This window comes from Myotis lucifugus, unplaced genomic scaffold, assembly GCF_000147115.1.
Source record: "Myotis lucifugus unplaced genomic scaffold, Myoluc2.0 scaffold_477, whole genome shotgun sequence".
Taxonomy (NCBI): Eukaryota; Metazoa; Chordata; class Mammalia; order Chiroptera; family Vespertilionidae; genus Myotis; species Myotis lucifugus.
In genome coordinates, this window is record NW_005871525.1 from 368,432 (window position 1) to 381,219 (window position 12,788).

The window sequence follows — 12,788 nt, forward strand, 5'->3', positions numbered from 1 at the left end:
CATTGTTTGTTTTCTGAAACAGTTTCCTCCATACCCTGGGAAACATGACCACAGATAGCTCCTGAGCTGTAGCTCACAGCATTACCAGCAGAGAGGGACTTTACCTTGTTTTCCCCCCCAAAAAAATTATTTTGAAAATTATCCAAACAAAAAGTTTTACCATGTATGGATGTTACCATGCTTTCTTTATCACATATCCATATATCTATCAATCCTTCTATTTATCAATGCATCTGTTAAAAATCCATTTCAAAGTAAATTGTAGACAGTATACACCCCCCTAAGCATGCATATCATTAACTTAGAGTTCACTGTTTACATTTTTTTTGTAATGTAAAATTGACATCCAAGAAAATGCACAAATTTTATATTTTCATTCACTGACTTCTGACAAATCCACACACCTGTAACCCAAATGCTATGAGACTCACTTTTTTTTTAAATCTTAAAATTTTAAAAATCCCAGGAAATAGTTCTGACTAGCCCACTTTGGTCAGGCACTCCTGAGCTCAGAGAGCGAAAGCAGCAGTATTTCTCACTTGTAAGAGGATGCTGGACAGACAGAACTCACGTCTGCAGGAGAATGTTTCCTGGAAGTCAAATTACACTAATTGAATTTAGACAGCATACTTTTATGCTGTGCAAAAGGCATGTTTATTAGTTTCATCTTCTTTAGAAAGCTGCCTCTAATGTCCCACAGTAATTTCTTTACTCTCTGTACCTGTGCTTCATCACTTTTCCTTTAATTGATATAGCACATGTTTTGTGTCTTTTTAGAAAAGAAAGATTGTGTCGAAGGTCTCACCCTCCTGGTGTCTGGGCTTGCGTAGCTTCTTCTTGAAGTAAACATCAGTGAGATGTTTGGGGATTTTCACACCACTGATAATCAATTTTGGTGGAGGTGGTGATGACACATTTCTGGTGTGTTCTACACAGAGGAACTCGATTGAGGGACAAAGTTCCAGTCACAAGTTGCAAGCCACTGCTCAGCTGCTTCAGGAAAACCACCCTCTTGCCTCTGTGGCACCCAGTGAGGATGCAGAATGGTCCCAGGAGGGATGCTGGCCCGCAGTTTCCTCACATGCTGACTGAAGGGTTTCTTGCCATGGCTCAACAGCTTTCGAGGCACATCTTCAGTAGGATAATATTTAGGCATTTTGTGGAGTTTAACCACTTGGGTACCACCATTTTTGTCGCCTCCAACTTTTTTTGTGACAGTAGCAATCCTGGATTGAACTGCCAAATACTTTCCTCTTGTATGTGGCCTTTCCAGAATACAGCCGACCAGGAATATCTGCCAATTCCTCTGTTGAGGACGGGGTTTCTGCTGAGTGGGGCTTCCCCTTCCTAGGCGCCTTAACCTTGCCAGCATCAGCCTTCTTGGCTTCAGGTTTCTTCTCCTTAGTATAGGCTTCTTCTCTTTAGATTCCAGCTTCTCAGTTTTCTTTTCACCCGCCATCCTCTTCGGGCCCCACTGCAAACCCAAGTGAGACAAACGAAGTGCCTGGGAGGCGTCTCAGTTGGCCCCAGACATGTCTGACCCTTGCAGGTGTCGACTTGATACCCTTCTGGTTCGGATGGCGAAGGATTGGGGTCCTGAAATCCTTGCTATCATTTCTTTGTCAACTTTGTTCTCAAATTGTATCCTTTCATGGTCTTAGATGGCTGTTACATCCAGGCATCACAACCAGATGTAGTAATATCTCTTCTGTTCCTCAAAGGAGCTAAGAAACCTTTCCCAGAGGCCCCTTAACCGACCTCCATGTGCCATTGACTAGAACTAATTGATACTAACGAGCCTAAATCAGTTACTGGTGAGGATAATGGAACCATGTGCTTTCTGATCTAGATTTACCCCTTTTCCATTGTAGAGGACTGGACAAAACTGATGCTATCAGGACTTTGCTAGTAGGAAAGAAAAAATGTTCTATAGGCAATGGGTAGCATCTTTTACACAGCATTGTTCCCCAATGAAAATGCCTGATCTTGTTTGTCCTCTCAAGTTGGTGGTGTGGGGCACATTGAAAAAATTCTGTATTTGACTCATTGCTACCTGACTGCTTTCTCAGTTGGTGACATTTGATATTGTATCGGCCCTGGCCTTTTAAGTTTTAGGTAGTTAATATTTTTCTACTTCTCCCTAGGATATATTGTATTTGAAAAAAAAAGTACATTTTTTAATGGTTTCTTCTTAGTTCTGGAATTAATTCCTTTAAGCCTAATGTCTAAGCCTGGGTTCTCTGGCAAACAGAGCCAGAGGCAAGGATTAAAATGTTAATGCTTTCTTTGAGAGGTAGAGGTCCAGGTCTGTAAGGGTAAGGGCAGAAGGAAGAGAAGCAAGGAAAGATGCAAAGAAATTGATTTGATGAATTGTAGAGCTAGCTCTTGCTGTATAACATGCTGGAAAGAGCCATAGCAGGTCACTCAGCAAGCATGCTCACTTGCCAACAGGATTTCTCTGAAAGGGTTGTAAGGAGAAAGTACACTTGGAGTGGTCCTTGGAAAAGAGAAAGAAAGGGGGGATTTATCTGCCTGGTGTCCTCCAGTCTCCTCTCCTGTTCCTAGTTGATGGAAGTTTGTCCCTGGGAACAAACTCCTCTGCACTCCCAAGCTGCCTCATCCAGGCCCTCTGTAGCTACTCAGGAAGCTAGATCCCATGTCCTGCATGGGGTATTTCATTCAAGTCCAAAAGTGACTTGGGTAAAGCACCATTTGAAAGAGAAAAAGAGGACACGCATGCATGGAGATGGTTGTGTCTAAGAAGGTACACACACAGATTTGTATCCCAATACACATAAGAAAGTTGAAGTTTTAATTTTTTGTCATAGCATTACTTTGGTATTTAATTACTTGGAAACATATTAGTTTCAGAAAATAAGCCAGAGACTGATTTTGTGATCCAAGACTATGAAGTTTAAGATAATCACCTTAGGAAATGTTTTACTTTTTTCTGGCCTGAGAATCTCTTATAAGAAATGTTGGCAGTGTTCCAGGGCCCCACAAATAATATTGGTTGTTTTGGATCTAGGTCAACACGACTTCTTCATAGTCATCTTAAAATATGGTTGAGGCTGAGTGGAGTGGCTCTGGGCACCCCTTAGATTGTCCGGTCATTCCAAATATATCAAGATTGATGGATTCTTTGGAGCTCTCGACACTTGGAGATCCTCTGAGTATTGGCTTTGAATTCTAAAAATCCTTATAAGGCTAGTTTCTTTTCAAAAAGAGCAATTTTTGCTTTTTATTCAGAGTGCAGAGAGAAAATTGTGTTGAATTGGTGGCAGAAGAGACACAACCCGATGGAATGAAGGAAAGAATGTCCTTTCTGGGTTGGTTTGGTCTTTGCATTCCTCATAGGTTTCTTCCAGTTTCTTGGATTAAGATCTCTTTTTTCCCCCCATTAGTGTACTTTACTCAGATCACTATGACTTCTTAACTGGTATTACAGAATAATGGTAGCTGTTTTTTTATGGGAGATTAAAGGATGAGCTTGTCAAAGATGAATGTTAATTGGGTGCATCTAATAAGCCTGAGGAGACTTCCTGCTTCTGTGTCGTCATAGGAACCGAAGCAGAATGTTTGGACATTCTCAGCATTGTTGCTAGCTGAGTGCTCCTGACCAGTTCCGAATTGCCTACAGTGGTGGTACTGGCATGACACTGTGTAGCCCTTTTAGCTGCATCAAAAGCATGAGAATTCTTGGCCAGTCTGGTTTGTGCAGCCCAGATTTTTTTAAGTGTTCTGAAAGGATCTGTGTTCTTTCACTAGACTTCAGCGTCTGAATTTGACCTAGGGACAGAAAGTCACATTAGGTCTGTTGGTGTTTAAACACACAGTTCTACATGTATCTGAGTAGTTGACTTTCTTTTTCCTGTTTTTAAAAACGAATGGAGTGGCTGTTATTTTAAGAAAATCTTAAAGCCCCCTCCCATTCTGCACTCCAGTGAAGATAATTGCCTTTATCTTCCATTCACCTTGGACACTTGGTACCTGTCATGAGGTGTGAGGCTGCTTTATAGGGCTGATTTAAGGTGAGATTTTTCCCCCTCCTTTTTGAGGCTCTGTTTATGAACTGGAATCATAAAAATTCAAGAATCGTGCCAAATGTTCTTTTGTTGATGACTGTGATTTAGTCTGTTATGTAACTGTAATGTATAATTTACACATCTTGAAGATCATCAGTCTCTGTACCGAGTGACTATATTTAACCCTCACTTCTTTGGAAAAAGAGAACATTACCAATTATCTTCGAAACTATGTTTGTGAGACAATACACATTGATCCACCCTCTTTCTCCATTTTTAATTTTTGAGGCGTTAAGTAGCACTTTATAATTTCTTCTATGCTTTTTGTGTATAAAAGCTCAGAGGAGAAAGAGAGAGCTTAGAAGCTGGTGACTGTATCTTGAGGCCCCCATTGATTGCTTATATTGTCTAAACCAAGAACAACGAGCATAATGTCATTGTCATCTCTATTAATATGCAGGTTCAGAGAGTACAAAAGGGTAAATTTCTTTCCACTATTGTCTTTCAGTTGCAGAAGGGGAGTGAAGAGAGGATATTGAAATATTTAATAGTGAATAGTTCTACACTTATTAAGAAAATAACACTTCCTTTTTTGTGTTTCGATGCCACTAGTGCCTGTTATTTCAATATTTTTTGAGCAAGTGATTAATGTTGGTTTTCTTTTATCTTAACCTTTGTAAGTTAAGTTCAGTTTTAAGCTCCATTATGGTGTCTTTTAAAACAAATTCTCTTATTTACCACCCAACATTTTGCCTCATTGCCCTGCCGCAGGCTCTGTTTATACTAGTATGAAGTTGTCATAATGTAAGAGGAAATGTTGACTGTATTCACATAGGACTGTGTTCCCTTAATAAAGAAAGCCTTGACTAAGAAAATGGTGTTCTCATTAAATCAGCTCTTTAAGAGTAGGTGGGAGGAACTGCTATCGATCTAATAATGGATTTAATAGTTCATATACAAAGTCTTTGGAATAGAAGTAATATTCTGCAGCTGAGTAACTGTAGATTAATCTGTCTTCAGACAGAATTCTGGAAGCATCTGTAAAACTGGAAAATTACTTTTTCTTTCCTTTTTTCAGGCACAACTGGACTAAATGTAATTCCCAAATACTTTAGAATTAAATTATACCCAGAAAATAGGTCTACTAAAAATTATATGAAAAATTGAAATGAAATCATAAAATGTAAATGTTAGGTTCTTCTTGGCTGCATTTACTCTGGTGCCAGTTTGTTTAGGAGGGCTGCAGTGTTGAAGGGTAACCAGAGGTCACATGTGGAGATTCTTCGTTAGGTGGTTTTGTAATAGCTAGTGGTGGTCTATTTTAGTTCAGTTGGATGAAGTAGTTCTTTTAAGGTGGGTGCTGAAGTCAGACATTTAAGCTTCTCTTCATGCCCTCTCCCTTTGACCCTTTAAAACATTTTTCTTTTATTCCACTCACTGAAAGCACATCAGTGAGCCCTCCTTCTTTGACAAGAAAGGCCAGCCATTCCTTTTTCCCTTCCCGCCCTAACCTTTAATAAGTGGTTGGGTCTGTGAAGATAGGGGGTTCCCAGAACATCTGAGAATTTTGATAGATCCAACTAACATTCTATGGGTGGAAATGAGGTGAGCCTTGTTCAGGTTTCATTCTCATATAAACGGCATATTCCATTCATGCTTTATTCCGCTAAGATACTCAGTTTGGGCAGCATATACTGTTTGAAGGTTCTCAAGGAAATAAAAGGTAAAATAATAAAAATAACATCAGTAATATTAACAACTACAACTCTGCTTATCAGAAATGAAACAATGCAGAAGGAATTGGGACTTCTGATAAATTTATGTCTAAAAGAAGGATAGACTCATATTAGGAATAGCAGCAGTATTTCTATAGAGCATTGCAGTTTACAAAGCACTCTTCATCGAAGTTTATAGAAGCCTTCCTTATATGACAGTGGGGGGTGGATTGGCTGGACTCTCATGGTTTCGTTAGCCTTAAGATCTCCAGATCTAAAGCTCCACACTAGCCATTTTAATTGGCATTGTTGTCGCCTTGTATTATTAGACCGCTTAAATAGTCAGATAGTCAGCAGCTGTTCTCTTTCATGTTTAATCCTTTCTCTCTTCTGCTTTTCTATCACTGTCACTTTCCAGTTTGAAAGCTAGAGCATATGTAGCCATCTTTATTTACTTTTGTTCTATGCTAGCATTTGCCTTCTGCTAAATGAGGTTGTCCTTTATGAGGCAGCTGGCAATTTGTTTCTGCAGTCAAGGATCATATACTGCATTTTGGAGCCTGGGGTATGTTAATAAGGCTTCAGAAATAAAAATATCATCTGAATGAGCATTGCACTGGTGCTGGTGAGCTGCAGACAACCCCCTAGGCCACAAAACAGCTACCACCTGAATGTGTCTAGGTGATGCCATTGGTGCTGCTGCCTCACCTCTCCTGACAGTTTTACAACCAGTAGCAGACTGTGAGAGTGGCTATAAGTGGATATGTATGTGTGTATGTCTTCAAATTAATCTCTTTCTCTAAAGCAGAATCATTTCTTAGGTTCATTTTTATTAACAGTACTCCTAGTTCGATTTTAACATCAGCCCACGGAGCATTTCTTCATTTCCATTTACATCAGGGATTTTGGAAAACATCATGAGACTTTGAATCCAAGACGGGAGCACTTCTTAAAACATGTTTTTATTAAATCAACCTTATAAGAAAAATTCTATTAGCCAGATAAACCCCAGGGTTCCCGGGGCTCTTAACAGGGTCCATAGTTAGGCATTGGATTAAGGGTGGGACACCATGAATTCCTTGGAATTTATACTTTGAAGATATGGCTCAACCCCTTCAAAAACCACTGCGCTTGTTAGCTTTTTGACTGGATCCTTATTATATTTTTGTTAATTTTGGTGCTCTTAGACCATACATATTTTAAAATCTTGTTATTTTTACATTACATATATCATAATGTTAAACTTCAGCATTAGGCTACATGGAAATACTTAAGGTTCAAGCACAAAATTCTGTCACCATAGTAGTTGGTTAAACATTTATATAAAGAATAGCTATTAATGCTATGGGTTCATTTTTTAAATATATTTATGATTTTTAGAGAAGCATTAATTTGTTGTTCCACATATTCATGCATTCATTGGTTGATTCTTGTAAATTATATGCCCTGATCTGGGATTGAACCCGCAACCATGGTATATTGGGATGATGCTCTAATCAAATGAGCTACTTGGCTAGGGCCAATGGGTTCATGAACAAAATTTTTTTTATTATTGACAGTATTATAGATGACCCCCATTCCCCTCCCTTCACCCAGCTCCGGCCCAACCCTAGGCCTTCACCACACTATTGTCTGTGTCCATGGGCTATGCATATAAGTTCTTTGGTTAAGCTTTTCTCATTCCCTATCCCCCCACCTCCTATCCCCTCTGAGATCTGTCAAATGGGTTCATTTTTTTAAATCCACCCCTTCAGAGGGTTAAAAACTTAAGGGTGTTGATATTTCTTGAAATTTATTAAGCTATCGATGACTGCCTCTAAAAGGATTATTTGTTTTAGTTTTTCTATGAAAGAGTCAGGTAAAGTAAGTTACCTTCCAGCAACATGTCTGCTGTGTTATAGAAGCTGGTAAAGATTTTGCAGAACATGTTATGTAAAGTTATTAAAGAAGAATTCATTTCAGTTCATTAAGCAAGCTCCCACCTGTGTGCACTGGAGAGACAGTGTTGAATGAGCCCACATCCCTATTCTTAAACAGCTCACACTTTACTGGAAGAGTGAATTTTACATGGGTCATCTGAATTGATGGTCCCTAATCGATAGTCACCATATGGTGTTTGGCATGGGCATGTTCCACAGGCATCCATGATTAAATGGTTGATGGGAATCATACCATCCCTTTCAAAACTTAAAGGATCAAGCTCAAAATCCGCCCTCTGAGCTTTGAAGAGAGTCCCAGACCTTTTAATTTACATTTCCTCTATTTGGTTAAGTCTTTCCCAGAACTGTACCTTATGCCCTTCCTGTCATCTATCCAGGCAAATCTTTACTCTTTATTTTCCTATGTGAAGCATTTCTCGATCTATGAGAAAAGAGAATGGTTTCTCTTCATACTTTGAATTGTGCATAATGAATATGTAGTTAATCATCCTAATTTAAATAGGATTCAAAGACACTAAAGATACTTAGGAAATACTATGGCAGAAGAACACAGGGGAGGAAATGATTAATTATTTCTGGGGAATTCAGAGAATGTTTTAGAAAGAAGATAATATTTATTTAGATCTTTAAGGATGAGTAGGAGTTTTTCAGGTGGGAAGGTTATTTGGGGCAGAGGGAATAGTATATATGAAAAGTCGTGGCATCAAGAAAGCACATGGCATGTTGCATGTTTAAAGGAACGTGGCTGGACTGCACGGTGTGCTTGTTATTTGGTGGTGCTGGTGCCCGGGAGGCAATGCTGCCAATAGGATTCGTGTGGTAAGCTCTGCAGGGCAGAAGCAGGTTCTTTTAGAATGCTGTGTACTAGCAAATTACAAGCTGGTTTAGGCATTTGATAAACATATATACAGGGAGTCCCAAAAATATATACACACAATGTCTGTAGACTATTACATTTTGAAAATGAAATGTATTTTAATAAACACTGCCTTTATAATTATTCAAAGTGTGTATACATTTTTGGGGGACACCTATATATATTTTTTGTTAATCCTCACCTGAGGATATTTTTCCCATTGATTTTTAGAGAGAGTGGAAGGGATGGAAGAAGCGGGTTGGCGGGGGGTGGGGTGGGGGAGAGAAAGAGAAACATCTATGTGAGAGAGACCACCACATCGAGTGGTTGCATCTCACACATACCCCAACTGGGGCTGGGGTTGGGGATTGAATCTGCAACCCAGGTACCTGCCCTTGACCAGGAATCAAACCCACGACCCTTTGGTGCATGGGCCAACTCTCTAACCACTTAGCAACAGCTGCCAGGGCGATAAATATATATATTTTTTAATGGACCATGAGTCTAAGAGTAGCTGGCTCTTTGATCAGGGGAGGAAAATGTGAGTAATCCTTTAAGAACCATATTCATTCATCAGGCATTTATTCAACAAATATATACCGAGGCTGCTGTGCTCAGAGCAACAAGGGAGATATAAAGATGTTTCTGCCCTGTTTGTGCAATGCCTCTTCCCCAAATTCAGGGTTTTATTAGATTTTTCTTTGGAGAAGTATTAATTCTATGCCATTTTATTATGTTTTATGCATGCTTGCTACTAAAGCACTGTGCACTTATTACTCTCTCTAAAAGGTTCAGAACCATTTAACCCACTCCACTGCTGTATTTCAGAAGTTCTCACTCTGCATTTTGAGGAGAGTACAGTGCTCAAATGGCTGATGTTTTTCTGCATGTTGTGCTTTCCAGCCAGTATTTATAAGGTCAGCAAGGCAGGGCATGCAGTGTTATAGATGTGAAAGCTGATTTGTACTCAACCTTTTCGGCCCAACATACTTTAGCTGCCATTCTTTACTTATAGTTGATGCAAAGAGAATATAGTTTAGTTGTAGCAAAGCAAAACGAAATAACACTGGAAGCAGAATAGAAACTTGAGTCTTAAAGATTGCACTCCTGGTAATGTCCTTTTACAGGTGTGTGGAAGAACATTCAAACCTTTCTTGAGGGCTATATTTCATTCATCCCTTCCCTTCCTCTGCTTGCTGCCCTGTTCCCTTCTTTTCTTTTCTTTTTAAAAATAATATATTTTTATTGATTTCAGGGAGGAAGGGAAAGGGAGAGAGAGAGAGAGAGAGAGAGGCATCAATGATGAGAGAGAATCATTGATCCGCTGCCATGTGCCCTTGACCAGAATCGAACCTGAGAACCTTCAGTCCACAGGCCAACACTCTATCCACTGAGCCAAACCAGCTAGGGCTGCCCTGTTCCCTTCTTTTCTTTACTACATATTTAGCAGGTAACTTCAATGTCAACACTCTGCTGGGTATTGGGTTACAATGGTAAACGTAATGCTCCTTGTCTGCATAGAGGGTACAACAGTTATTCCCAACCCTGGCTGCGCATGAGCTATACGAGTAAGCCTTAAAAATGTACAGATGCTGGGGTCCCTGCCCTAGAGATTCTGATTCTGTAGTTTTGAGGTGGGTAGGTATGATTACTGACAAGTTAATAGGCAATTTCAGTTCTCTAAAGTGGGCAACAGGATAGTTAGTGAGTACTGGGGGGCAGGGGGAATCATCTGGCCTAATCTTGGAAGATCAGGGCTGGTGGCTGGATGAGGAGGGCGTGTGTGCAGAGTGGAAGGCAAAAGCCTGACTCGGGCTTTGGGGAATAACATGTATACACTGCAGGAAGAGAGAGCATGGGAAAGTGGTAGTTTGTTGTGGTTGGAGCATAGAAGAGGAGGCAAGGAGTAGTGAGAGATGAGATTGGAGAGACAAGCAGAGTCCAGATCATTCAGGGTTTTGTCAGCCAGGTTTTAAGAAATTTGAATTTTAGCTGAAGACAATTAAAGACATTGATGAGTTTTCAGTAGTGGAGTAATTAATATAAGATTTATTATGTTTTCATATAATCATTCCTGCTATTGTATGGAGAATGGCTTTCAGGGAGTAAGAATAGAATTTGAAAACTTTTGCTGAAGTCTAGGCACGAGAAATGCCAGTGGTTTGAATCAAGCAAGTAGCAGTGGAGATGCAGAGAAGTGGGCAATTTAAAGAAATACTTAGTTATTGGAATATCTTGACCTTGTTTAAAAGTAGATGTGTTGGGGGTGGGGTATGTGAGAGAGACATCAGTGCATGGGTTGGATGGAGATACCAATCACTAAGATGGGGATATAGGAGAAGAAGCTGATTTGCCAGGGAAAGGCAATGAGTTGAGAAGAGAGAGAGTTATATGTTGTTCCATTTACTTATGCATTCATTGGTTGCTTTCTTGTATGTGGCCTGACTAGAGATCGAACCCGAAACCTTGGCATATAAGGGTGATGCTCTAACCAACTGAGCTACCCAGCCAGGGTGATAAGTTCACTTTAAATATACTGAGGTAACAGTTGGGCATCCAAATAGAGATCTGAATTGGGCATTTAGGCAGATGGTCTGAAGCTAGGGAGAAAGATCTGGGCTAAAATAAAGATCTGGAAGACATTTGCATATAGATAGTAACTGAAACTGTATGAGTGCATGAGATGATTCAGTGCATATAGAGGGGAAGGCCTAGGTCAGAACCCTTAGGAATACCAACATTTTAGGAAAGAGAAAAGGGGAACCTTAGAGGGAGCCTGAGAAGGAGTGGTAAAAGTAGGAGGAGCCTTAAGAGTGTGAATTGCCATATAAGGCAAGAGAATGTTTTAAGGAGGAAGGAGTGATCACTGGGGGCTAAATGTCATAAAGAGGTCAGTAAGAAATTTTCATTTGCTTTGACAAGGATGTTATGTCAGGAGGAAGAGCAGTTGCATGGCATCGAGAGAAGTAGGTTGAAGGGGGTTAGGTAAAGTCATCATGAGTAAAAAATCATGTTGTACACCTTGGACTAACACAATGTTACATGTAAATTATATCACTAAAACTGGAATAGACAATAGTTTCAAGAAGTTTGAGGCAACAGAGATAAGGTGGACGGGTGATAACTGGGAGTGGAGGGGTTGGAGAATTGTTGAACAGAAGAAATTTGATCATTCTGTTCATTCCTTCCTGGTGTGATCATTCATTAAAGGTCCTCTATGAGCCATATCCTCTACTCTGTTGAGAATAGATCCTAGTTTTTTTGTTGTTGTTGTTAATCCTCACTCGAGGATATTTTCCCATTGATTTTTTGAGAGAGAGTGGAAGGGAGAGGGAGAGACAGAGAGAGAGAAACATCAATTTGATGAATTTAAAATGAAGTCTGATTGTGTGGTTTTTCTTTAGCTGTGTACTGTCACTTGAGTTTGTGCTCTGAGAAAGTAGATACTAGGGTTGGAGTTTTCTAGGTAAGTATAATGGAGAGAGGGACAAGGGAAATAGGGTATTCTGCAAGGGAATGATTATACATAGATAATAAGAATCTAAGCTGAACAAAGGAGGGAACAAAGGGGGACAGGATTGTGACAGGATCAGTGGATTAGACAGTTTAACGAGAGGGAAGAATCTTTAGCAACGGGGATACTAAAGCAAATGAATGGGAAAGATGGGAAGGGGAGATGAAATGTTGGTTTCATATTAGAATTTTGGCCTGGGTATATGTTTCTGTTGACCAAGTCAAGGTATTGCCCATGGATTTGAGTCAGAGGTATGTAGAGGAAAGGGCCCTGAAAGAGGCTATCAGGGACCTGGGCGGCCCAGATTTTGTTTGCGTGGTGTACATTCACGTTAGCAGGTGGTGATAGGAGCTGGAATGGAAGGGAAGTGAGCCAGGAATACAAGTTTTCAGTTGAGTAGAATGAGTGTGAAGTTGGTAGATAATGATGACAGCAGGGGATGGACATTGAGCTTTGAAAGAAAAGGAAGATTTGCAGGCAGAATGGGAGGAGGCTAGTTGGGAGTAGTATACTGGAACAAGTATAGTTGCCTCCCCTACTTCCTGGCTCTGGGATTTATGGGGCATTGAGAGGAAAAAAATATTCACTTCTTGAGATGGCTGCTGAGGAAGCATGTTTAAATGCTGGCGATAAGGAATCAGGAGTGAGGTAGAGGTTGGAGAGCAGAGGTTCCTGAGAAGGGAGACTAGATGGGCTGTAGGGTCTTAGTGTAGAGATTAGGCTTGGCCTTCTAGAAGA

General features: G+C 40.1%; 1 protein-coding gene and 1 pseudogene across 3 annotated transcripts in view; one reads left to right on the forward strand and one right to left on the reverse strand.

Moving 5' to 3' along the window:
* Positions 1–12,788, forward strand: part of BTBD9 (BTB domain containing 9) — a 428,978-nt gene that overhangs the window by 117,452 nt on the left and 298,738 nt on the right. The window lies entirely within an intron of this gene.
* LOC102440449 lies at positions 774–7,667 on the reverse strand (annotated as a pseudogene).